The sequence below is a fragment of the Cervus elaphus genome, chromosome 10, assembly GCF_910594005.1.
Source record: "Cervus elaphus chromosome 10, mCerEla1.1, whole genome shotgun sequence".
NCBI lineage: Eukaryota > Metazoa > Chordata > Mammalia > Artiodactyla > Cervidae > Cervus > Cervus elaphus.
Window position 1 is genome coordinate 28335015 of NC_057824.1, and position 27664 is coordinate 28362678.

Below are 27664 nucleotides of genomic sequence, written 5' to 3' on the forward strand. Positions count from 1 at the left end.
TATAGGTTGTTTTCAATTTGTCACTGTTACCAAACACTGCTATCACGGCCACCCTGGTATAAATAGCTTTTTGAGCTCAGGAGCAAGAGTTTATACTGGGTAGTTATCTAGAAGTGGAAGCATGAAGCAAACAGTATGCACGCTTTCGATTTTAATAAACATTGTCAAATTGTTGTCCAACTGTGATCGTATAAATTTACACCCTTCCTAGCAGGGTATGAGTTGCCATTTCCTTGCATCCATACCAAACACCCATAAACTATCAAGACTGTGAGAGGTTTGCCAATCTGGTGAGTGTGAAATGAGTTTTGTTATTTTATTTTTGCCTTTTCCTGATTATCAGTGAAGTTAAACATCTTTTCATCTGTTTACTGGATATATGAGTTTCCTTTTCTGTGAATTCTTAGTTCATATCCTTTTGCATTTTTTGTTTGTTTGTTTACTATTGTGTTGTCATTTTCATGGGCATTCTTTACATTTGGTTCCTGATCTTTTGTGTGTGATAAACATCACATCTTAAGTCTGTGGTCTGTCTTCTTTTTTAACATTGTATATTGAGATAATTGTAGATTGTATACAGTTGCAAGAAATATTAGAGGCATCTCTGTCTACTTCTCACCTGTTTTCGCTCAGCAGTAACATTTTGCGTAGTACAACATCACACGCAGAAAATTGGCATTGATACAACCCGTTGACCTTATTCAGATTTCCCCAGGTTTGTGTGCTCTTGTGTGTGTGCGTATTTAGTTCTATATCGTTTTATCATATGCATAGATTTGTGCAGCCACACCACAGTTGAGACACAGAATAGCTCCATCATAGGGACCCCTTGTTCCATTACTTTAATGACAAGAGTTACTCTCCCCCACTCAATCCCTGACACCTGCTAATCATTTTCTATTTCCATTTTATCATTTCAAGAATGTTATATAAGTGGAATCATACAGTATATAAGCATCTGAGTTTATCATTTTTTCAGTTACCATATTTCTCTTGAGATCTATCCAAGTTATTACATGTATCAACCGTTCATTCTTTCTGCTGGCTGAGTAGTATTTCATAGATGGATGTACCACAGTTTGGTTCATCCATTGAAGAATATCTTCATGGTTTCCAGTTTGGGTCTATTATGAATAAAGCTGCTATGAACACTTGTATAATTTTTTAGTGTGAATAGAAGTTTTTGTTTTTCTGGGATAAATACCAAAGGGTGCAATTTTCAAGTCACATGGTAGTGCATATGTAGCTTTGTAAGATGTTGTTGTTCAGTCGTTAAATAATGTCTGACTCTTTGCAATTCCATGGACTGCAGGCTTCCCTGTCCTTCACTATCTCCTGGAGTTAGCTTAAACTCATATCGATTGAGTCAGTGATGCCAACCAACCATCTCATCCTCTGTAGTCCCCTTCTTCCCCTGCCCTCAATCTTTCCCAGCATCAGGGTCTTTTCCAAGTCAGCTCTTTGCATCAGGCGGCCAGAGTATTGGAGTGCCAAACTATTCTATGCTTCTTCTAAGTGGTCAGAGTTCTAAATGCAAAGTTGTTTGTAGTATTCCTTTATTATTTCTTTAATGGCTACAGAATGTGTAGAGCTATCCCATTTCATTTGATATTGGTGATTTGTGTCTTCTCTCTTTTTATGTTCGTCAGTCTCCTAAAAGTTTATCATTTTTGTTGATCTTGGGGGATAAGGATTAGAGTTTTGTTTCATTGTTGTTCTCTATTATTTTTGCTGGTTTTGGTGTCACTGACTTCTGCTCTTTAAATTTCCTTCCTTCTGCATACTGTGTTTATTTTAGTATTATTTTAGTTTCTTGACATGGGAACTTCTGTTATTGAGACCTTTCTTCTTTTCTAATGTGAGTATTTATTACTATAAATGTCCATTTCAGTATACTTTAGCTTCATTTCATTTATTTTAGTAAGTCATATTTTCATTTTCATTTGATTCTTTAAAAAAATTTTCCTTTGCAATTTCTTTAACTCGAAGACTTTTTATATGTATGTTGTTTAGTCTCCAAGTTTGGGGAGATTTTTGTTATATTTCTGTCATTGATTCCTGGCTTGATTCCATTATGGTCAGAGAACATAATTTGTGTGATTTTAGTTCTTTTAAGTTTAATAATTGTTTAGGGGACCAGGATATGTTCTGTCTTAACATTCCTTCAGTTCAGTTCAGTCACTGAGTCATGCCTGACCCTGCAACCCCATGGACTGCAGCACGCCAGGCTTCCCTGTCCAACACCAACTCCCAGAGCCTACTCAAAGGATTCCTTGGGCACGTGGAAAAAAATGTGTGTTCTACTGTTGCTCAGTAAAGTGTTCCATAGATATCAGTTGAGTCAGTTAATAGTGCTAATCAATTATTTTATATCCTTGCTGATTTTCTGTCTAGTAGTTCTATCAGTTGCTGGCAGTGGAGTATTGAAGTAATAAATTGTAATTGTGAATTTTTAAAAAAATGTGTATTTGTCGATATATTCTTTCAGTTCTGTCAATCTGCTTCTGTTTGGTGTATAAACATGATTGCAGTGTCTTCTTGGTGGACCAATCCTTTTATAATTATATAATGTCCCTCTTACAGTGTTCTTTGTTCTGAAATCTACTTTATCTGATATTAGTATAGCCACTCCTTTTTTTGGTTAATGTTTGTATAATCTTTTTCTGTCTACTTTCAGTCCACCAATATTTGAAGTGACTTTCTTATAGATAGGACTTCCTTGGTGGTTCAGACGGTAGAGAATTCACCTGCCATGCAGGAGACGATCCCTGGTTTGGGACGATCCCCTGAAGAAGGGAATGGCTACCCACTCTAGTATTCTTGCCTGGAAAATTCCATGGACAGAGGAGCCTGGTGGGCTAGAATCCATGGGGTCGCAAAGAGTCAGACACAATTAAGCGACTATCACTTTCACTTTTTCTTTTAGATAACGTATTATTGGATCATTATTTTCTATCCACTCTGCCAGTCTTTGTCCTTCAGTTGATATATTTAGACCATTTACACTTAAGTTAATTATGGATGTGTTTGGGCTTAAATCTGCACCCGGTTCTATTGGTAATCATTATATACTTCACTGTCATGCACTGATAAGTTAAAAACAAGCATCAGTTATACTTAAGAATGTTTTGATGAAGCAATAAGAATTATTAATTTTATCTGCTCTTGACTCTTGAGTACATGTCTTTTATTTTTATTTTTTCATTTTTATTTTGTTTATTAGTTATTTAAAATATTCACATGGCTGATTCATGTCAATGTATGACAAAACCCACTGCAATGTTGCGAAGTAATTAGCCTCCAACTAATAAAAATAATTGGAAAAAAAAAAAGAAACTAAAAAAAATAAAATAAAATATTCATGTGTTTGCAAAGTCAAAACCTCAATCAAAGTACAGCAGAAAAGTTTAGCTTTCATTCCTGTCTCTTCTCTTCTGTTTCCTCTCACATCAATAAATTTTTTAAAAATATTATTTCCTTATTTATTTGGCTGCGCTGGTCTTAATTGTGGCATATAAGATCGAGTTCCCTGACCAGGGAATGAACCCAGGGCCCCCTGCATTGGGAATGCAGAGTCTTAGACACTGGGCCACCAGAGAAGTCCCAGTAAATACTTAAAACTGGATTTTGACTTATCCCTCTTTTTAAAAAAAGTATAAGCAAATATATATATTCTAGTATTTCCCGTTTACAAAAATATTCTGGATGACAGAATGAGAAGTACACATAAGCCTTTTTTTCTCAGAACATAATTTTTACTTGAGAGAACAAATGTGTTTTCTACTGTCATTTTTTCAGGCTTGAGTGTTTGTCAGTTTCTCAAAAATGAGTGAAGTGAGCCTGTCACTTCAAGGGAAACAACTGACAGTGTCTGTTGCCAGTGATACAACTTGAGCTTTCAGTAGATGATTAGGATTTTGGAAAACTTGCATCTGTTACCATGAATTTGACAGCTTCCCAATACAAGACTTTTCTGGCTATATCGGTAGTAATGTAAATTAAAGTAATTTTTGTGGTAAAACATGCCAACATTTGGAAGATTAGCCTAACTCAATGAACCAGTATTTTCTAAATGACCAATATATGATATTACAAAATCATGTTTAGTTAAAATATCTTTTCAAGTCTTAGACCAATGGATTTCTTAATGTAACAGAGTATAAAAAGTTCACTGATAAAGTTGTAGATTCCATATTGCAACATTGTGGCTTACCTTGAAAAATATACTCCACTGTGAGTTTTGGTGTAGTAAAAAATAAGAAATTCACAATAATCTGAAATGGCTATTCAGACCCTCCTCCTTTTACTAACCATATATCTCTGTGAGCCTGGATCTTGTTTCTATACTCCAACCAAAAGAATATATCACAACAGACTGAATGTAGACCCAGATATAAGAATCCAGCCAGATATTAGATTTGCAAAAATGTAAAACAATGGCACTCATTGATGGTATTTTTTTGGAAAAGAGTTTTTTCATTAAAAATATGTTATTAATGTTAACATGTATAGCAATTATAGATTTGCTATAAATTATAGAATTTATAGTGATTATTTTTAAATGAAATAGTAAATATTTCGAAAATTTCTCAGTTTTAATTTATTATATAGTAAATATTGATAGGTACAGTTTAAACAAAAGCTATTTGGGTTCCCAATAATTTTCAGAAAATTCTTAAGAACTGTTGATATATGGGGGATTTTCAGGTGGCACTAGTGGTAAAGAACCTGCTTGTCAACTCAGGAGACACAAGAGACCCAGGTTCAATCCCTGGGTTGGGAAAATCTCCTAGAGGAGGGCCTGGCAACCCACTCCAGTATTCTTGCCTGGAGAATCCCATGGACGGAGGAGTCTGGTGGGTTACATACAGTCCATGGGGTCACAAGCAATTGGATATGACTGAAGTGACTTAATGTGCACACACATTGATACATAACATGAAATAGCTATCTAATTTTACTTTTTCCATATGATGACAAGTTTCCCCAGTACTAGGGAATAGTCTACCCTGTCTCCACTGATTTGTAATGTAACCTCCTGCCTTTAGCACATTTCCATATGCATATAGGTCTGTTCCTAGACTTCCTTTTCCTGTTACAGCTTTCTGTTTGTCCATCCATATGTCAATTCCACCCTGTGTTAATTACTACTGCACAATATTCTTTTGCTGTCTGGGGAGAATTGACATTTATGATACAAGTCTTCTCATCCATGGTTATGGTATGTATTTCCATTTATTTGGAAATTATTTGGACATTATTCTCTTTATGTCCTTCAATAAAGTTTTATCATTTTCTCTGCAAAAGTTTCATATATTTTGTTAAAGTCCTTCTTATGTTTTGTTTTATTGGCTATTATGATTTTTAATTAATTTTATTGTAGTGTAGAAATTTTACTGATTTTGGGTGCTCGCTTTGGCAGCACATATACTAAAATTGGAACGATACAGAGAAAATTAGCATGGCCCCTGCACAAGGATGACACGCAAATTTGTGAAGCATTCCATATTTTGCTCTTTTTCCCATGGTCCAGAGATTGCCTTCAGCCCAAAGGAAACGCCTTGGACACGCAATGCTGAAATTGTGTTTTTTCACTATAAAATATGTTATAAAAAAAAAAGAAATTTTACTGATTTTGGATGTTAATCTTGTAACCAGAAGTTTTAACTTAAGTAGTTTATAGATACTCTTGAATTTTCTGTGTGGACAATCACAGAATCTGAAAATTAATACTGTTTGATTCTATTTCTTATACTTATTTTTCCTTGTCTTACTGCAGTGGCTCATTCTGTAGGTCTACTGGTAACAGTGATGATGTTGCATTTTGTCAAATACCATGACCTACTGAATTAGGATTTCTGATGATGGAGAAGAGTGCTTGTTATAGGTTGAGGTTATCTAATATGGTGGATAAGTAGTCCGTATATGGCTAAGAGCATGGCTTTTAGAGTCGAAGGGTCACAAAGAGTTAGATATGACTGAGCGACTGAACTGAACTGAACTGAACTGAACTGATCTGAGTTCATGTTGTTGTTCTTTTTCTAACTGGGACCTTGGCAGTCACTTAACTTCTTACAGTCTTAATTACTTCATCGGTAAAATAAAAATAAAAATAGAAACTTACCCTATGGCTCTGCAGATTATATGAAACAAACATTAGTTTGTGCTTTGAAATCAAGTGTGATTGGACCACGACCTGCTTCTCACTTGGGCGGTGGTAGTTTTGTCAAGGCCGTGCAGTGCTTTTCACTGCACTTTCCTTCAGGTCAAGCACACAGGTATCTCTTCTGTCTTACATTGAAGTTCGAGATAGAGAGCATGCCCACTCTATAAATATTAATCTGTTTGTAGAGGCCTCTTGAAAGGAAGAAAAACATTGGGATTAAAGCAAACTTAAAACACCTTTCCCCAATCACCTACTACAATTATTTGTTAAATCTTAAGAAGTCAGCCCCAACTTGAAAGGCCGAACTTGGAAATTCATTTGACCTTTTGGAAAGGCACTTTGGCAGTATTTAGCAATAGCTTAAATGAACAAACCTTTAATCTGGGTATTTCACTTTTAGGAATCTGTGTTATGCAAATATTTGCACAAATGCATGAAGTTCTCTGTAACAGAATTTCATTAGAGCATTGTGTCTAGTAATGAAAATTTGTATCCATTCCCAGTGGTTGGTTACCTCTGGAGAGAGGGGTGGGGCTGAAGGAGAGGTGTCTGGAGAAACTTTTTGCTTTTCTTAACACAGTTCTAGATTATTTGAATTTTCTACAATGAGTATTAATTCATGTATTGCTTGTGTAGTTATGCAGTATCATCAGGACCCTCAAACAGATCTGTGAAAGTCAGAAACATTTCTGACTTTCAGGATATGCAGGATACGATGCATCACCATTAATTTGGCAAGATACCTGCAATTCCCCAGTCTGCACCAAGGGCAGAGTGATCTTGAGTAAGAACGAGTCTTAAGAGAAGGAGAAAAGGAACTCAGGTCCCGATCATAGGGACCATCCAGAGGTGTGGGACAGTGCTAAAGCAGCATCTTCTCTGTCTCTAAGGGAAAAAGTCTCTACCCAGCATATGGACTAACTTGGGAGCCTTGATATGCATGCCTGAAATAGGACCCCAAGAGGTGAGCAGAGATGCTGTTCCTGCTGCCAGGGCTGGGAGTAGAGAGAAAATGTTTTCGAATCTCATCAATCTCTATCGATTGGTTGGTATCCTCTGGAAGAGGAGCCGGGTGGGGAAGGCTGAACCTGGTGTGTTAAGAAGCTGCTTACATAATTTGAAAAGATACATGCACTGTAGTGTTCATTGCAGCACTATTTACAATAGCCAAGACAGGAAAGCAACCTAAATGCCTATCAACAGAGAAATGAATAAAGGAGATGTGGTACATATACACAATGAAATATTATTCAGCCATAAAAAGAATGAAATAATGCCATTTGCAGCTTGCGGCAACATAGATGGACCTAGACATTATCAAGTTAAGTGAAGTAAATCAAAGACAAATATATGATATTACTTATGTGTGGAATCTAAAAAAATGATACAAATTAGCTTGTTTATAAAGTAGAAACTGATTCATAGACCTCAAAAGCAAATTTATAGTTACCAAAGGAGAAGGGTTGGGTAGAGAGATAAATTGGGAAATTGGGATTGACATATGCACAGTGCAATATGTAAAACAGATAACCGACAAAGACCTACTGTATAGCACAGGGAACGCTACTAAATATCCTACAATAACTGATATAGGAAAAGAATGGATATATGTATATGTATAAATGGATCACTCTGCTGTACATCTGAAACTAACACAATCTTAAGAAAGAGAGAGAAAGAAGCTGGTTACTTTCCACGAAGAGCAGCATGGGTGGAGGCCAGCCCATATTTCAAGGGCAGCAGAGGAAACAGTCCATGACTCACTGCTCCCTCCAGTTTCACACCTGGAGGAGGATACCGCTGACAGGGAGAGAAGGGAGACAACTTCCAGGGGCTGTGATGTAGGAGTCCCCTATGTTTTGAAAAAACTAAAAAAAAAAAACCCCAAAAAACGTTCTGCAGGCTTTAAAAATAGCCTGCATTTCTAGTTACAAAATTAATACATGTACATAATAATAATAATAATTTTACTGAGCATTTGTCCCATACCAGATACTTTGCTTTAAGATTTATATGCAGTATCTCACTTGGTATTTATAACAAATTGAGGAGAGAGGTCCTCAAATTATTTTCTTCGTTTTATAGACATGGAAAAATTATCATCACTGATTCAGTGGACATGAGTTTGCACAAGCTCCAGGAGATGGTGAAGGACAGGGAGGCCTGTTGTACTGCAGTCCATGGGGTCACAAAGAGTCCGACAAGACTGAGCAACTGAACAAACAAATGCACACATATATATGTGTATATATGCATGCATTTATGGGCTTCCTTAGTGGCTCAGATGGGAAAGAATCTGCCTGCGATGCAGGACACCTGGGTTTGATCCCTGGGTGCGGAAGATCCCCCGGAGAAAGGAATGGCTACCTACTCCAGTATTCTTGCCTGGAGAATTCCACAGACAGAGGAGCCTGGCTGGCTACAGTCCATCGAGTCCCAAAGAGTTGGACATGGCTGAGCGACTAACACTTTCACTTCACTTTCACATACATATATAGGTAGGAAAAACTCATACACATTTCTACCTTTCAAAGAAAATCAACAGTGTGATGCATGTTTTTCTAATAAGTTTTCCATATATTTTTTCCAATGCAACTAATACCTATTTATTTTTTCATGTCTTGCCTTGTTAGCCTTGTACTGTGTTTGCATCCTCAACTTACTAATGTTCTTCAATAACTTAATTTTAACCAGCCCCCACAGAGCTGAACATCTGACATTGCCAATATTTCACTGTTATAAAGGATGTTGTCATGAGTATATAACCTAGTGGGCTAACATCTGATTATTCATTTGTGAAGACCATAGAAGGTCTTTTTTTAAAATTGTGATACACCTGAAATATATGAGTTTCAGGTGTACAACACAGTGATTCAATATTTGTATATACTGATTGCTAAGTGATCACTACCAGAAATCTAGTTAATTTCTATCACCACACTGTTACACATTTTTTCCCTTGTGGTGAGAACTTGTAAGATCTATGCTGTTAGCAACTTTCACATATGCAATCCAGCGCTATTAGCAATGTTCACTATGTTGTACATTGCATCCCCAGGACTTATTTATTTTCTAAGTGGAAGTTTGTTCTTTTGACCACTTTCACCCGTTTTAACCGCCCCCCCCCACCCCTTGATAAATTCTTCTAATTTATTTGCGAGTCTATGCTCTTCCCTCTTCTAGAGACACTTTAGCAGGGTTAAGAGCAGACTAAGGAGTTTGATTCCCAGCTGTCTGCTACTTAACCACCTGTGCCTCCCTAAACAAGTCACTTCCTCTTTCTGGGCCTGGCCCTCCCATCTGTGGGCAGGGCTAATGTAACATTGACTGACAGTGATGCAGTAGCCTTTTACGAGACCTCGAAAATCTCCTTCACCTTCTTCTGCCTCCCAGTCTCCGCAGGACAAGACCCAACCCATCCTTCATGGTCTAGTTCCAAAGCCACCCCTGCTATGAAGTCTTTGATAGCTTTCTGGCTAGAATTATGTTCCTGATTTTTTTTAATTGAGATAAAATTCACATAAAATTAGCCATTTAAAAAAACTGAATTAGCCATTTAAAAAAACTGAAGTATAAAAAGAAATAAAAATAAAAAAACTGAAGTATGGTTGATTTACAGTGTTGTGTTGATTTCCGCTATACAGCTAAATGGTTCAGAAAATTAACCATCTTATTTATTTAAGATGTATTTTTACATCTGTGTTTTTACATGTGATTTACAGTGTTGTGTTGATTTCTGCTATACAGCTAAATGGTTCAGAAAATTAACCATCTTATTTATTTAAGATGTGTTTTTATTTTTTAATTTATTTATTTTAATGGTTTGATTTATTAAATTATGGACTAGTCCAATTATGGACTATGGACTATAAATTTATAAACTATAAAATTATTTAATTTTATATTTAATTTATATATTTAGCATATTTATTAAATGTGTGAAATAAGTTAAGATTTATTTAAGATGTGGCACACTTTTGACTGTGCCACTCAGCCTGTGAGATCTTAGTTCCCCAACCAGGGGATGAGCCAGCACCCCTTGCATTGGCAGCACAGAATCTTAACCACTGGACCACCAGAGAAGTCCCAGAAAATTAACCGTTTAAAAATGTTTATCCCACTGCTGGGCATACACACTGAGGAAACCAGAATTGAGAAAGACACGTGCACCCCAATATTCATTGCAGCACTGTTTACAATAGCCAGGACATGGAAGCAACCTAGATGTCCATCGACAGATGAATGGATAAGAAAGCTGTGGTACATATACACACTGGAATATTACTCAGCTATTAAAAAGAATGCATTTTAATCAGTTCTAATGAGGTAGATGATACTGGAGCCTATTATACAGAGTGAAGTAAGTCAGAAAGAAAAACACCAGTACAGTATATTAGCGCCATATATATGGAATTTAGAAAGATGGTAACAATGAGCCTATATGCGAGACAGCAAAAAGAGACACAGATGTAAAGAACAGACTTTTGGACTCTGTGGGAGAAGGTGAGGGTGGGATGATTTGAGAGAATAACATTGAAACCTGTATATTACCATATGTGAAATAGATCACCAGTCCAGGTTTGATGCCTGAGACAGGGTGCTCAGGGCTGGTGCACTGGGATGACCCAGAGGGATGGGATGGGGAGGGAGGTGGGAGGGGGTTTCAGGATGGGGAACACATGTACACCCATGGCTGATTCATGTCAATTATGAATGTATGGCAATGTATGGCAAAAACCACTACAATATTGTAACTAGCCTCCAATTAAAATAAATAAATTAAAAATAAAATAAAATGTATTATTCAGTGGTATTTAGTATGTTCATAATGTCTGCAACCATTGCCTATAATTAGTTCCAAAACATTTTTGTCACCTGAAACCCACACCCATTCAGCAGTCACCCACCCCTCCCCCAACCCCTAGAATAATCTTTCTGTCTTTGTGGATTTACCTATTCTCGATATTTCATATGAATGGAGCCATACACTGTGTGGCTTCTGTGTCTGGCTTCTTTCACCATTTTTACTTTTGGACGACTGAAATATTTTTTCTACATGCTTTTCCTCTCTTGTCTCATGAGTTTCTCCTTCCCCCATGGGCTTCAAAGCCCCTCTACTCCAGGACACTCTCTTGTCTATTCTGCAAACCTCCCACATCCAGCAGTGGCCTTGCCCAAAGGAAGCCCCAAGCATACTTTGGCTGAACTGAATGGAAAGTTTAGCCCTGAGTGTGTTCGCCTGGCCCAGCTGCTGAAGAATCCAAGGAATGAGACTTCCCTGGCAATCTAGTGGTTAAGACTCCCTCCATGCCTTTCACTGCAAGGGGCACATCCATCCCTGGTCTGGGAACTGAGATCCCTCCTGCCATGTGGCCAACAATTAAATCAAGGAAAAGAATTGAAGTCTTGAAGACACAGGCAAAGGACAAATCATCATTCCCTGCAGTTAATCCTGAGTGACCTGGGCGGCTTTGCCAACCCCTGCAGAATCCCGCTGGAGTACTCTTAGAACAAACACCCAGAAAATAACTTCAGTGTCTCAGCTGAGACATAGTTAAAGATGATCTGTGGGCAAAGTAGGGATCCTTGTCCTAACAGGAGGCTGTCCCTTTCTGCCCGTGTTCTTTCTATGGCTCCCTATTGCCCTCACCTTGGTTGCTGCGTGAAGAGTGGATTGTCAGGGGTTACAAGTGAATCCGTGGTGGCTCTACAAATTGTTCAGATGACGGGCTGCAGACGAGTCATGAGATGGCAGGCGGTGGATGGTTTTGGAAGATGATTTAGAAGTACAGGCACACCTTGGAGATACTGCAGTTTGGGTTCCAGACCACCATAATAAAGTGAAGATCGCAATAAAGTGAGTTTTTGGTTTCCCAGTGCATATCAAGATTATGTTTACATTATACCCTAGTCTGTAAGGGCTTCTCCGGTGGCTCAGACGGTAAAGAACCCGCCTGCAATGTAGGAGACTTGGGTTCAATCCCTGGGTTGGGAAGAGCCCCTGGAGGAGAACATGGCAACACACTCCAGTGTTCTTGCCTGGAGAATCCCCATGGACAGAGGAGCCTGGTGGGCTACAGTCGATAGGGTTGCAACGAGTCAGACATGACTGAGCGACTAAGCATACACAGCAACATAGCCTGTAAACTGTGCAACAGCATTACGTCTAAGAAGCAATATCTGTGTTATTATCGTTCAGTCGCCCAGTCGTGTCTGACTCTTTGCAACCTCATGGACGGCAGCAGGCTAGGCCTCCCTCAGCATCCCCTGAAGTGTGCCCAAGTTCATGTCCATTGCATCAGTGATGCCATCCAGTCATCTCATCCTCTCTTGCCCTCTTCTCCTTCTGCCCTGTCTTTCCCAACATCAGGGACTTTTCCAATGAGTTGGCTGTTGGTATCAGATGACCAAAATACCAGAGCTTCAGCTTTAGCATCAGTCCTTCCAATGAGTATTCAGGGTTGATTTTAATCTCATGACTCCAACTTGACTAATTTGCCCAGACCTGAATGATTACTATGGCAGGAGAGAGGGTAAGAGGTGGTGGTGGAATATTTTGGTTGGCCAGGTTTTGGATCACATGCCCAGTCCCCCAGATGGAAATCAAAACACAGATGCTGGCTGGGGAAAGAACTGACGTAATTCAGAGGCCACTGAATTCAAGGTCAGAGGCTTGATCTTGACCTTGCCATCAGTTAGCAAATCTCCTGGCCCTTCAGGTCCTCTTGTTGCCCATCTTTAAGGGAATCATCACACCCATTCAAATACCAATTACTACCACCCTGGGAAGCCATCACTTTCTTTTTTATCTCACTTGCTTAATCTTCTCAGAGAAGCATTTGGATTTTCTCCAAACCATTTCTACCTTCAGAAGTGTGACTTATGAGGAAATTAGGCAACTGCCTTTTACTTTCACCCCAGTCATTTGGCACAGTGGTAAAGAATCCTCCTGCCAGTCCAGGAAACTGAAAGAGAAGTGGGTTCGATCCCTAGGTCAGGAAGATCCCCTGGAGGAGGAAATGGCAGCCCACTCCAGTATCCTTGCCTGGAGAATTCCATGGACACAGGAGCCTGGCGGGCTACAATCCATGTGGTCACAAAGAGTAGGACACGACTGAGTGAGCATGATGAAGATGAGAGTCATTTCAGCAACTGGTTCTGAGACACTGTTTATCTCCCTCCCTCAGCTTCATCCCAGGTAAAACTGCCATTTCAAGCTGTTTCATTGGAGGGAGATGGAGAAGAATGCATCTTTTCAGAGGAAAACAAGAAGTCACAGATAATAAGAAAAAGCAAAACTGAAGCCCAAAACCAATTTGTTGACTCCCTGCCCGTCCAATACAGCATTTTAGGCATCTTCAGCCAGTCCTTCTGCCTACAAACCAGTGAGTGATTCCTGGGAGCTGGCCTAGTTAGTGCACAACTAAGGAAATAATTAGAAATCCAGCAAACCCATTATTTCAGAGGCCCATGCTGATGATTCAGAGAATATGAAAACTGCAAGAGTGGAGTGTTTTTTCCTTCATTGGGGTACGTTTGAGGATTCTCTTGGTTGTAGGTAATTGAAACCCATTCAGTTAGCCAAGGGGGAATATTATTTAAGGAATTCTGGGTTAGGCTTCTGGCATTAGGATTCTCCAGAGGAACTCATTAGGAAATATATATTAAAAAAAAGAGTTGTAAAGAATTGGTTCGAGTGATTATGGAAGCTGAGAATTCTCATGATCTGCCGTCTGCAAGCTGGAGAACTCAAGAAAACCAGTCTGAGCGTGGAGGAAGCTTCAGAACCCAGGAAGCCGATGATAGGAATAGCAGTCAGAGGGCAGGAGACTGTGAGAGGAGACCTCCCAGCTCAATCAGTGAAGCAGGGAAAAAAGAGGTGAGCTCCTCTTTGCTTCTGCCCTTTGTTCTATTCAGGTCTTCCGGGAACTGAATGCTGCCGGCCCTCCTGGGGAGGGCAATCTACTTTACTGAGTCCACCCATTCAAATGCTAATCTCATCCAGAAACACCCTCACAGACACACCCAGAAATAATGTTTAATCAGGGCACAGTGGCCCACTCAAGTTGCCACTAAAATTAACCATCACGGGGGTGCCTCACAAAACCCAGGGTGGAGAAGTGCTGGAATTCAGGAAGGGACTAGAATGTATTGTGAATCAGGGAGCTCCCTTCCTCCACCTCCGTTTCTCTTTATAGCTCTCTCATTTGTCTCACACTGCAGAGGGGCTTTTTCTGGTTTTCGGAACTTGTGGCAAACAGCTTATGTTGTTGTTGTTTTAATATTTATTTATTTGGTTGCTCTGGGTCTTAGTTGTGGCCTGTGGGATGTAGTTCCCCGACCAGGGGTCTAACCTGGGGCCCCTACATTGGGAGGTTGGAGTCTTAGCCACTGGACCACCAGGGAAGTCCCTACCAGGCTTCTGTTTTAAGACAGCAGTTAGACTGTGGCTGGAATCATCATCTCAGTACTCAAGTCTCACAGAAGGAGCCTATTGGTCCACGTGGGTCAGATATCCACACCTGGGCCAATCAGATGTGGGAGACTGGAGAGGGGCGGGGCTTATGTTGTCTGAACATGACCAAGTGGAAGGTTCAGAGAAAAGACATTTTCCAGAAAAGCTGGACTTCTAAGAAGTTAAGAAAGAAAAGTGTGTGCTGCATTGTGCTGCTAATTAAAGTTCAGACTGTAGTGCGTTGATGAAAAAGTAATCAATAGTCAATCTAAGAAAAAGGTGGGGAATTCTACTGGAGCCAACCTGAGGGTGATAACCTGGGAGACAGTCTTTTAGAAAACTCTGAGGAATGTTCTGCTGTTAGTGGTCAAAGCACAGTTAGGAAAATTAAACATCAAATGATGCATTACTGACGGTTTACACAATCCAGATCTACACGAGCGGTGAGTAGCAGGTCGTGGGTCATCATGGCCCTTACAAGATAAAGAAGGGAGTTTGTTTCCCAAGGAGGTCTGATTAGTGCAAATACACAACACATACTCAAGGGTAGGGAGGAGGCCCAAACGGGCAGAGAACAATTTTACGTTTAAATTTTCTTGTCTTGCCATAAAATATGAATTTTGTCTCATCAGGTGGAATCTCATTACCTTCATCTATTTTTTTTTTTTTTTGAAGAAAATAATAGTAAATTTAGCTTGTGAAATTTTAGTTCCCCATTCCCCAGTCAAGAGATTGAACCTGGGCCCCAGCAGTGAAAGCACTGAGTCCTAAGCACTGCAGGGCCCCAGAAATCCCCCCTCATCTCTTTTAAATAAAGCTGAGATTGGGACTTCTCTGGTGGTCCAGTGGTTAAAAAATCTGCCTTGCAATGCAGGGGACATGGGTTTGATTCCCGGTTGGGGAACTAAGATCCCACATGCTGCAGAGCCACTAAGCCTCTGCCCTGCAACTACTGAAGGCTTTGAGCTCTGGAACCTGTGCTCTGCAAGAAGAGAGCCAGCTCTGTGAGGGATCTCACAAGGAATAGACCCCTCACAATGAAAATAGAGACGCTGCAGGCCGCGACTAAGACCCAATGCAGCCAAATAAATTAATATTTTAAAATGTGTTTTTAAATAAAGCTGAGATAGTCTACCGCACCGTGTAGTCCGATTTAGGGGACCAGTTTATAGGGGTTTGAATCCTGGCCCCAGTATTTGCTGGCTGTGTGACTGTAGGCAAATTACTCAACCTGCCTCTGTGCCTTAGTTTATTCATCTGCCAAATAGGTAGAATAATAATATCTACCCTGTACGGTGGTTGGGACCATTAAACATGTGAATGTAAGTAAAATGTTCAGACTCTGCCTGGCAAATAGTAAAGGCTTAATAAATAATAGCTATTGTTCTTCTTACTCTAAAGTTCATTTCAGTTATGGCTTATATTAGTTCTTGGATTATTAAAAAAAAAAAGTAGAAGTTGCTAGAAATAGACTTTTCACAGTTATGGGAAAATAATCATTACTGAAATTGAATGTATCATTGCTCTTGCCTTTGGGATGATTTTTTGAGTTCTTAATAGTACTTCTGGTTTATAACCTTAACATGGAGTTTCTTCTAAACAAGTTTCTGTAAATAATTAGCAATTCTTTTCTTCATTTTTTTACTTGGCAAGAAAAGCCAATCTTTTGAACACGTTTCTCTGCTTAAGTTTGGCTAGTTTATAAAAGGCAAGTTACAGAATCTCTTTTGTCTAAAGGATCCTTTAGGACAGAGGTCTGCAAACCTTCTCGTAACACGCTAGTAGTAAATATTTTTGTCTTTGAAGCCAGATGGTCTCTATTCCAACCATTCAGCTCTGTTGTAGTGTGAAAGCAGCCATAGATAATACATAAACAAATGGAAATGGCTTCATTCCAATAAAGCTTTATTTAGGGACACTGAAATGTGAATTTTGTGTACTTTTCACATGTCACAAACTATTTGTTTTCTTTTGACTTTTTCCCCCAATATTTTAAAAAAATGTAAAAACCATCCTTAGCTCACAGGCTGTACAAATACAGTGGTGGGCTGAATTTGGTCCTTGGGCTGTAGTTTGCGACCCCTGACCTAGGAAAGAGTTGTGTTGGCATTTTTTACTATGGACAAGGGGAAACACAAGGACTGCCCTGGATCCACAGCCCTGTTAGCACAGCAGTATTTTCACCCTCTGCTGCTCCTTCTTGTACATTTCTGTTAGAAGATGTGGAGTATTTGTGTGACCATCTTGGTTATATGCAACAGAAAACTCAAATTGCTTAAGCAAAGAGGATGCACCAGGTTCTGTTCCTCCAGGAGAAGTTGATCCAGGGTTCCTCTGTTTCTCTCCATCTCTTGGCTTGTCTTCCTTCCGTGAAGATTTGCTGTCAGGATCCATGTGATGATTGGTCCATGGCCAGCAGAAACCAGGCCGAGTTTCTCCTCCTCCAAGAGTTTACACAAAAGCTCGGTACCTAATTACCTGTGTTTTGTTATGGAGCTTTGTGTCCATCTGAACCAGCTCCTCCCAGGCAGGGTCAGCCCCAAGAATCCTCAAGACTCAGGAGTGTTGCCTGCATCAGATTCCCAACTAAAATGGGAGTCCACTTACCAAGGAGAGGTGACTGGGTGCTGGGAGGCAAAAATCAACAAATGTCCACTTCCCACTGGGGACATCACAGTGTGACATTTAGAATCGAAATGCCTTGAACAAAGTGGGTGGGCGAGCTGCTTGGAGCAGGAAATTGCTCCTCACACCCCGTCTTCTGAAAGGGATGCCTGCCTTCCCTTTGGCAGATTCTCTCTGCAGGTTCCAGCTTCTCCTGGAACAGACTTTCTAGGCTTGACAAACCCAAAGCTACTGAATGCTTTAGATTTCATTTTCTGTGCAATCAGGTGGTCTAGACTCTCAGCGCTCAGTTGATTGAGATTCTGTTTCGGGGAAGCAGTGATATGAATAGCTAACGTCCTGGCTCAGCCACTCACTCATCTTCTTAGTAAAAGCAGACAGTGCCACACTCTCTAACCAAGCTCAAAATAGCTGTTTCCTGACGTGGGCTCTTGGTGACTCATGGTGGCGTTTTCCAGTCTTGGGGGTATTGATGACTGTTTCCTCTGCTCCTTTCCACACCACAGAGTCTCATTTTTCCTATCTTTCCCCAAATATCATTTATCACCTCCAGGTTATCCCTTGGGACAACTTCGTTCTGATCTTGTTTTTCTTTTGCCCTCAGCAACCCAGTCCAGATTCAGCATCTTTTTTCCTTCTCTTCCGCCAGACAAGTGTGTGGCCCTCAGTTACTTGCACCCAATTTGGAGGTGCCAACAAGTGTTGGAAAGGGAAAAAAAGAGTTTTCCTCTGTCCACCTCAGACTCCCTGGTGGCAGCCCTGTAAATGAAACTGACAAAACAGAAAAACAGCCAGGCTTATTAACATGTGCCATCACACATGTACCTGGGAGCACTCAATGATGAGTAGCTCATCGGGGTGGTTAGAACTCGGGCTGATATAGAATCTTCACAGAAGAATGATACATTTTTAGGGAAGTGACAAGACAAGAAAAGGGACTTTGAGTTTCGAATGGGAAGGTAGGTAGATGGGGGAAAGTAATGGAGGATAAGGATTGGTTAGTCTTTAAGTTTGTTGTGTAGATTCCTCTGGAGACATCTCCAGGCTGATGAAGATCTAGAGTTGTTTCCACTGATTAATTTCTCTCCTTCCTGGTACAGAAGGGAGATTTATAATTCTATAAATATATAACCTTTATTATAATTTATAATAAATTTAAATTTATTATCTCCATACAATTTATAAAGGTATATATAATATATACCATTATACATACTAGGTATGCTGCTGCTGCTAAGTCGCTTCAGTCGTGTCCGACTCTGTGCGACCCCGTAGACGACAGTCCACCAGGCTCCCCTGTCCCTGGGATTCTCCAGGCAAGAATACTGGAGTGGGTTGCCGTTGCCTTCTGTATATGTATTCTAGGTATATATATATGTATATATATATATATATATATATATATATATATATAAATGTTATACAATTTATAACCTTTATTATAAATTGATATCCTGCTTTTAGGCAAATTGAAGAGGGTAGGGAGCTTTTCTTGTACCTTTTTTTTTCCTCAATTGCTTTCAGCTCAAAATAATCCTTATGGGAAAAGGACGTATTTTGGGGTGACATATTCTGCTGTCCTTCACAAAGGACCCTCAGAACACACTCCAGTCCTGCCTGGGGCCTGGCCCAATGTTTCAGTCTCCATCTTATGTGCCTGGGTGTGTGTGTGTGTGTGTGCCCCCCAAATGCTCAACCTCCCGGCCACCTATCTGCCGCACCCCAGATCAGACAGCCCTATCTGTGGGAACAGGACAGCCAGCAACTGTAGGGCTGAATCACCTTCTGCAAAAGTCCACGGAGAGTGGGAGCTACAGAGGCGACCGTGGCTGAGCTGGAAGAAGCAGCTGGTATCTGCATAACTGCAGTTGTGTGCTTATTGATTGCATTTTATTTTATTTTATTGTGTTTATCGATCTCTTGCCATGACTGAGCCCTCGATTAAGCACTTTGCATACATTATGCTGCATTTAATCCTCCAACTCTCTGAGGCAGTTGCAGGAAGCTGATCTTCCTACCTCTATGCCTGCTCCCCACCTTTACACCCTCTCTCACAGAAGACAGCAATCTCATCTCTCCTCTGCTTAGAATCCTTCTGTAGGTCAGTCACTGGGAATAAAATCCAGCTTTCCACCAGCCTTGCATTATCTGGCCCCTTCCTGTCTCACCATCGTGTCACATCCTCATTTTGTTCCACCCACGCTGACCTTCTCTCTGTTCATGAACGTCAAGTTTGTTCCTATCTCACGGCTCCTGCACTTGCTGTTCCATCTGATGGTAACATCCTTTCCTTCTGTCTTCCCAGGCCAGCTCCTCTTGATCATTTAATGTCAGCTCAGATGTCACTTTCTCAAGGAGGTCCTCCCCAGCCACACTGTTTGAAGGAGCCGCCATCAATTGCTTACCAGCCCATAACCACATTTTACTCTCCACATAGTACAGTTGACTTAAAGACTGTTTACTTGCAGCCCATCTTCCACACTGGGATGAGTGCTGCGTATCTCTGTGCCTAGAGCCTAGAACATTGTTTGGCCCAGGGTAGGTATGTTGAATATATGAAGAGCCCCCCAGACCTTTTGAGGCTATGTCATTTGCCCAAGGTCCCACAGAAGAATTACCCCCTTCTCGGGGGTTGAGCCTTGCATGTTCAAAAGGGATGCCAGGGAGAATAATACTCCATGCTTATGAAATAAATCTTAACTGGCTGAAATCTTGGCTAGCTTTTGTGTCCAGTTTTTTGGCATCTTCAGCTTTTTTGAAGCCACATTGGTGCTTGAACTCAAATGCTCTGATTTTGAATCTCTTGCAGGGTTGCTGGCCCTAGCCACACCCCCAATTCTGGCTGGGACATGCAAGAAGTTCTGGGTTTGTGATCCACTGGGTTTGTGATCCACTTGAGATCCTCTTCATCTTCCAATGTAGGAATTTTTTTTCTATTTATAAAAATAATACCATATTCTGCCCTCAAGGAAGTGGGCATAACTCCCCATCTTGTGTGAATGTGGGCTGTGCTTATTGACGTCCTTCCAAAGAGGGTGGTGTGGAAAGAGGTAGGGGGAGAAACCTAATAAACATGACCTCAGCTATGAGATCAGGGTCAGCATCAAGAGTGACCTTGATCGAGAGTAACCTTTAGAGTATGTGCCCTTGATAGAAGGCAAGGAGAATGGCACTCTAGCTCTATGATCTTCCTCCAAAAACCCATAACCCCAGTCCAGTCATCAGAGAAACATCAGGCAGATCCCAGTGGAGGGACATTGAGCAAAACACCTGACGAATACTCCTTAAAATTGTCAAGGTCGTCATCAAAAGCAAGGACATTTTGGGACTTCCTTCCCAAAGGTGAGCCAGGTGCTAAGACTTAGCACTCCAGAGTCTCTTGTTCGGTACCTGGTCAGGGAACTAGATCCTACATGCTGCAGTGAAGATCTGGTGCAGCCAAATAAATAAATACATATTATTTTTTTGAAAAAAAAAACAAACAAACAAGGACACTCTGAGAAACTGTCTCCACCAAGAGAAACCTAAGGAGACATGATGACTAAATGTCATGGGGTGTGCTGGATGGGATCCTGAAACACAAAAAAAGAGGACAATAGGTAAAAACCAAGGAAATGTGGACAAAGTGTGAACTTTCATAAAAATAAAAAAGACAAAACAAAAACTAAGTATTTCCGGTCCTGATGTTTTTGCCTGTGGCCTTTCTGTTTAGGGTTTTATCTTACCTCTCCTACTGGACTTTCAACCTGGCAAGTCCATTTCAGTGTTTGTGTCTTTTCTTCTTCTGCCATAATCTGACTCTCCCTCTGGTTTCCCAGTTTACAACCCTGTTGGTGAGCACTGAACTTGACCCACTCATGCTCTCACACAGCCCATAAACAGGCTTCCCTGGCTGGTTTTCTTTGACCCTCGAACACCCTGAATCCCAGCCAAACCACTCAGATAAGGATTTATCCTAGGCTGTCCCTCATTCGCAAACTTTCTGAGTTAAAATTATGTTCTCCAAGCAGTTTATGTCTCCAGTTAAGTTTCCAGGCAGTGAGAGATGAAATGAGCCACGTGATTTTAAGGCTAAGCAATTTTTAAAAACTGAAATATTACTTTAGACAGTCTCAATTTACATTCCTCTAGATTCCAATCATACCAGCCCACCAAGCGGGCTTTTAAGTGGCACCATCTGGTTCTCTACCCACCCTTGCGTGACCTGGGCCCTCCGCTTACTTCTGAATTGGTTTGAAAATTGAAAGTGTTAGGGAGCCTTACTAAAAGATGCATGATTCACAGCTCAGGGTAGATTCGTAATTGTCTATATTCATGAAGTTGTTCTGAGATTTCAGGGCTGGAGGACATTAAAAAAAAAAAAGAACTTTGAATAATAGGATGAACCTACAGAAGTGCCAAACAGCATTAGTTGTTTATGCAGTTTTAATTGGACAGTTACATTATTGTTATTATAGGGTTATTGATTTCCATGGTTTTAATTCAGCATTCTTAACATTCCCTCTGAGTTAAAGAGAATGCTTTGTTCTCTGGTAGGGTCTCAGAGGACCTCAGGAACCAAGCTGAGCCCTTCTGCTTGGGTATGACAGAGCCACTTGGTGACTCATTGAGGGTCACTTAGAAGGGAAAATATGACATTACAGATTGTTAAATAAACTGCCAGAACTCATGTGTCACCCTCCTTCAAGCCCCACTCTGGAAGTACTGTATACACATTATTCAAATGGAAACCTCTCTTGGGAACCACAATCCCAATCCATGTTGAGGTCTTGTGAGCACCCTTAATGGTGATAAGCAACTTTTTTCTTGGAGAGGGAGTTTCATTTTTGGAAAAGTCATTCTGAGCCAGGTGGTGCAAATAAAGTAGGTAATCAAATCTTGTGAATATGAAAAAGTGAATATAGGTGTGTTAAACTGTTTTTTCTGGAATGGCTCATAAATTTATTTGAAAGCAGTGATCAAAGACTAGTTTTCTTATTGATCCCTTTCCTTATTCCAGAAAGGACTGAATCATCATATAAGAGTCTAATAAAAGTTTTAAAAGGCTTGAGGAATGTTAGGATTATTAGAAGCATTCTGAGGTGATTTCTTGAAGGACAATATTCGTGACCCCATGGACTGTTGCCTGCCAGGCTCCTCTGTCCATCGGATTCTCCAGGCAAGAAAACTGGAGTGGATTGCCATTTCCTTCTCCAGGGGATCTTCCCAACCCAGGGATCAAACCCGGGTCTCCTGCATTGCAGGCAGAGTCTTTACCGTTTGAGCTACCAGGGAAGCCCTTATTCTAGAATAGTTGCTTAAATTTTTTTTTCCATTACCTTAATATCACCTCCCATCCGCTTCCCTCCAGACCTAGGGCTCGTTTTGTGGACGATGCTGGTGGGACAGAGCGCTTCTTGTGGTCCTTAAGTAAGCATGGAATGGGATGGTGTCAGAGGTAGGGCATTCCCATTAAAGGGAGTTCTGGGGAGAGGGGTAAAGTTGGGGCAGGAGCTCCTGGGGCTGATCTCTGTCCTTCCCTGTCTCCAGCCTCAGCAGTGGTGTTGGTCTGAGATTGGCTGGTTTCTCTTTTGATGTTGGTGCTGCTTCTGATGGTGATGGTGGTGATGATGATGGTGATGATGGTAGGGATGATGGCAGTGATGGTAGCGATGATGATGGTAGTGATTGCAGGGATGATGATGATCGTGATGATGCAGAAGATGATAATGATGGTAATGATGATTGAGGGTGGGGATGCTGGTGGTGATAGTAGTCGTGATCGTTGACAACCTCGCTCTCCTTATGATGTACCAGGTGCCACCTTAAGAGCCTTGCACACAGCCTATCATTCAACCATCACCATAGCCAATGAGTAATCTATATTATTATCCCCATTTTACTAATGATGGACCTTGACAGGGGGAAAGGTGACATGACCAGCTTACCAGCCTTGCAGATAGTTATTATGGAATGAACGAATATTGCAAGCTAGGGTAGTTAGACACACTTTACAAGTGAAAAAGCAAAATCTCAGAGAATGTAAGTATCTTGTCCAGGGTCACAAGCCAGTAAGGGACAGAACTGACATTTCGACTTGAGTCATGCTATCAGCCGAGGGTGTTTGTTGTGTGATGGCTGCTGGCATGAGCTGGGTGGGGTGGATGATCCCCAGTGAGCAGGAGGGCAGTCTTACTGCTTGGTTGCCCTACTTCCTTCAATGGGACTAGGTCCCTTTCTACGGACCACAGATTTTGCCTCTGAGGATGATGATTACTCCACTCTGGGACTCTCCACAGTTGGTTTATCTGGTCTCCACTATTATATAGATTTAAAATAAACTGTGATTTACTGAATAATGGTCCCCAAAAGATGCCTACACTCCTATCTTCAGAACCTATGAATATGTTACCTCATACAGCAAACAGGAATTATTGTTGCAGGTGGAACTAAGGTACAGACTTTGAGAAGGAAGAGATTACAATGGATTACAAGAGTGGACCCAGTCTAATCACATGAGCCCTTAAGATGAGAGAGCCTTTCTTGACTGAGTCAGAGAGAGATGTGAAGAACTAAGAAGGATCAGAGAGATGTCCCGTAAAAAGGACTCCTCCTGTCGTGGCTGGCTTTGAAAATGGAGGAGGTGGCTATTAACCAAGGAGTGTCGGTGACCACTAGAAGCTAGGACAAGTGAGACTTATGTCAAACCTCTGACTCCAGAAAGATAAAGCAGTACGTTTGCAATAAATTTGTGGTCATTTTCAAAGGCAGCAATGGACAACTTAGACTGATTTTTTTTTTTTTTCACTTTTTCACCTCTTGCCTTTTATTGACAGTGAGTTGTTTTGCTGGGGAGGCAGTTGAGCATGAGGTCAACGTGAGAAGTGATTATCTGCAGAGCGAGGCCCCTGTGTGGCTTGCATGGTCTCCCTTGTGTCACCTGTAACTTATTAGTTACAGTTCTCAGCTGGCATTTGAACCAGTGGCCATTATCACTGCCCACGTTTTTCCTGTTCTTCCCCCAAGTCTGGAGTCCTCCATGTTCCTCTTTGTCCAGACCAGTGCTTCTGTGATGAAAGAGCTAACATTTATTGAGTACACTGTGCTACGGGCTCTATGGATCCCCTCAGTCAGTCTTCATAATGACTGCTTGCTGTGGATTCCACCGCTCTCTCCTCATTTCAGGAAACAAAGAAATGAACGAAGAAATTGCCTTAATGACATACAGATTGTGGGGGCCTCCTCCAGAGAGATTCTGATTCAGTAGACTCCAGAGAGGTCCAGGGAAATGAATTTTTTTAAAAATCTTTTGGCTGAGCCATGATGTGGCATGTGGAATCTTAGTTCCCTGATGAGGGATCAAACTTGCACTCTCTGCATTGGAAGCATGGAGTCTTAACTACTGGACCACCAGGGAAGTCCTGGGAAATGGACTTTGAACCACACCCATGTGGGTCTCTGGGCTTCCCAGTTAGCGCTAGTGGTAAAGAACCTGCCTGCCAATGCAGGAGACATAAGAGGTGCAGGTTTGATCCTTGGGTTGGGCAGATCCTCTGGAGAAGGAAATGGTAACCCACTCCAATATTCTTGCCTGGGCATTCCCATGGACAGAGGAACCTGGGGGGCTACAGTCCATGGGGTTGCAAGGAATCAGAGATGACTGAAGCAACTTAGCAGCAGCAGCATGTGGGTCTCATATCTGTGCTCCCAAGAGCACTGTTGAAAGAATGTGTCTACATCACTAGTTTTTGGGGAGAGGGAAGTGAGTTTGTCTCCTGTGGCGACATTCACAAGTATGTGAAGACACTTTTGGTGGGTGGGAGGATGCTACTGGCTTCTAGCGTGTAGAGGCGAAGGATGCTGCTGAACATCCTCCAGTGGACAGGACGGCCCCCGGCTGAGAATGAGCCGGCCCTACAAGTCAGTAGTGCTGATGGTAAAGAAACTCAGTCCCAACAGAGAGCTCAGAGGCTGTGGAGCAGAGAGGAGGTAAAACCCTTGCTTTCCCTTTGGTTTCTGAGCTCTCAGAATGAGCCTTCAGAGGTTCCCACATTCTGTGTCCTTCAGTTCAGTTCAGTCGCTCAGTCGTGTCCGACTCTTAGTGACCCCATGGACTGCAGCATGCCAGGCTTCCCCGTCCAACTCCCAGGGCTTACTCAAACTCATGTCTATCGAGCTGGTGATGCCATCTAACCATCTCAACCTCTGTCATCCCCTTCTCCTCTCACCTTCAATCTTTCCCAGCATCAGGGCCTTTTCCAGTGAGTCAGTTCTTCACATCAGGTGGCCAAAGGATTGGAGTTTCAGCTTCAGCATCAGTCCTTCCAATGAATATTCAGGACTGATTTCCTTTAGAATGGACTGGTTTGATCTCCTTACAGTCCAAGGGACTCTCAAGAGTCTTCTCCAACACCACAGTTCAAAAGCATCAATTCTTCAGTGCTAGGCTTTCTTTATAGTCCAACTTTCACATCCACACGACTACTGGAAAAACCACAGCTTTGACTAGACGGACCATTGTTGGCAAAGTAATGCCTCTGCTTTTTAATATGCCATCTAGGTTGGTCATAGCTTTTCTTCCAAGGAGCAAGCATCTTTTAATTTCATGGCTGTGTCCTTACCCTCAATTTATAGATAAGGAAACTGAGGCTTTGGGACTTCTCTGGTGGTCCAGTGGTTAAGAATCTGCCTTCCAGCATAGGGCACGCGGGTTTGATTCCTGGTGCAGGAAGATCTCACGTGCCTCCGAGCAACTAAGCCCGTGCACCGCAGCAAGAGAAACCACCGCCACGAGAACCCTGCTCTCTGCAACCAGAGAAAGCCCGAGCGCAGCATCGAAGCCCCAGCACAGCCAAAAATAAATAAAGTTAAGAAAAAAGAAACCGAGGCTGAGAGAGTTGAAGGGCAGCAGCTAGAAGGAGGCAGAGCCAAGACTTAAACCCAAGTCGACTTGACTCCAGAGCCTGTTTCTTAACCCTGTTGCTGATCAGACCTTCTCCCTAACTCCTTTTCTGACCTCAGACAAGGCAGATGTGGCTGAGAAAATAGAAACTCAGAGAAGCGAAAAAAAAAAAAAAAACATACCCGAAGTCCCATTAGAGAATAATAACCATGGTCACGATTTGAAGGCAGATCAGTTTCTTCAGCTGCAAAACCTTCCTGTGGAGTGATTGTGATTATAAAGAGGCATTACATATGAGAAGGCGGCGTGCAGAAGGAGGTATGATTACTCGCAGGACCCAGAGGCATCCTTATTCACAAGGCAGAGGGGGAGGATACGGAGCGTCTGAATTAAAAGCAGTTACTTCATCTTCTTGGGAAATGGTGACTCATTAAGAGCAACTGACTGTTTCCCATTATATTCACTTCATAGCGAGAAGGCGAGATGCTTGATACATCCCATACTAGGACGTTTGAGGGGTTGAAATGAGCTTCTATCCTCCATGAATGATTGATGATAGTAAAAGGCTGGGGTATCACCAGGAGCCTTTGAAATGCATCAGGATGTCTGTTCCCCAGTAATGGGGCTCAGATATCCTTCCCTGGTATTTAAAACTCTCCCTCAGGTCGATACCAGGAAGATGTGCCCGTGGGGACCCAGGGTGGCGAGCTAGAGGACCTAGCTCCTTGGCAGAGGGAAGCGGGGCCATTCTTGGACCCTTCATTCAGGGTGACGTGTGTGTGCATGCATGCCCGGTTGTTTCAGTCGTGTCTAACTCTTTGCAACTCTATGGATTGTAGCCCACCAGGCTCCTCTGTCCATGGGATTTCCCAGGCAAGAATACTGGAGTGGGGTGCCATGCATGCCTCCAGGGGATCTTCCTGACCCGGGGATTGAACATGCCTCTCCCCTGCACTGCAGACAGATTCTTTACCGCTGAGCCACTGGGGAGCAGGTGTGGGTCTAAATGATCAGCAGGCCCTCGTTCTCCAGATCTGATGATCCTGACCTTGTCTCCTCCCCCACAGTGGTCTGACTTTTCCAGGGAAAGGACAGGTGCGAGTAGTAAAAATGATACTGACCACCCTTTATCACACCCAGGCACTGCACCAAGCACTTGACCTGTCATCTTACTTCATCTCCAGAGCAGCAACTCTGTGAGGTAGGAGTTACTGTCCCATTTCACAGAGGAGGAAACTGAGTCTTGGGAAGAGTCAGTAACATGGTCCAGATCACACAGTGACTGGTCGAGCCAGGACTTGAACTGGAATCTGTCCAAAACTACCATCAGGGGAAAGCTGTGAGCTAATGACTTTTCTCCCTGACACATAAGCCCCTTCCTAGAAGGTCAGCTTGATGAGAGCAAGGGTTTTGTCTGTTTGTTTCATCCCCATTACTTAGAGCAGGATCTGGCATGAAGCAATTTTTCATTGATATTTATTAAATGAATAATAGCAAATATTACAGAGAAGTTTCTGTATGCCTGGCATGAAGATCA

General features: G+C 41.7%; 1 protein-coding gene and 1 non-coding gene across 2 annotated transcripts in view; both read left to right on the plus strand.

Annotated features, from left to right (window-relative positions):
- The window catches only part of BMERB1 (bMERB domain containing 1), a 140216-nt gene that overhangs the window by 42961 nt on the left and 69591 nt on the right, over nt 1-27664 (plus strand). The window lies entirely within an intron of this gene.
- On the plus strand, nt 5407-5513 carry LOC122702392. The gene has a single exon (XR_006343251.1). It is a non-coding gene; the product is annotated as a U6 spliceosomal RNA (small nuclear RNA).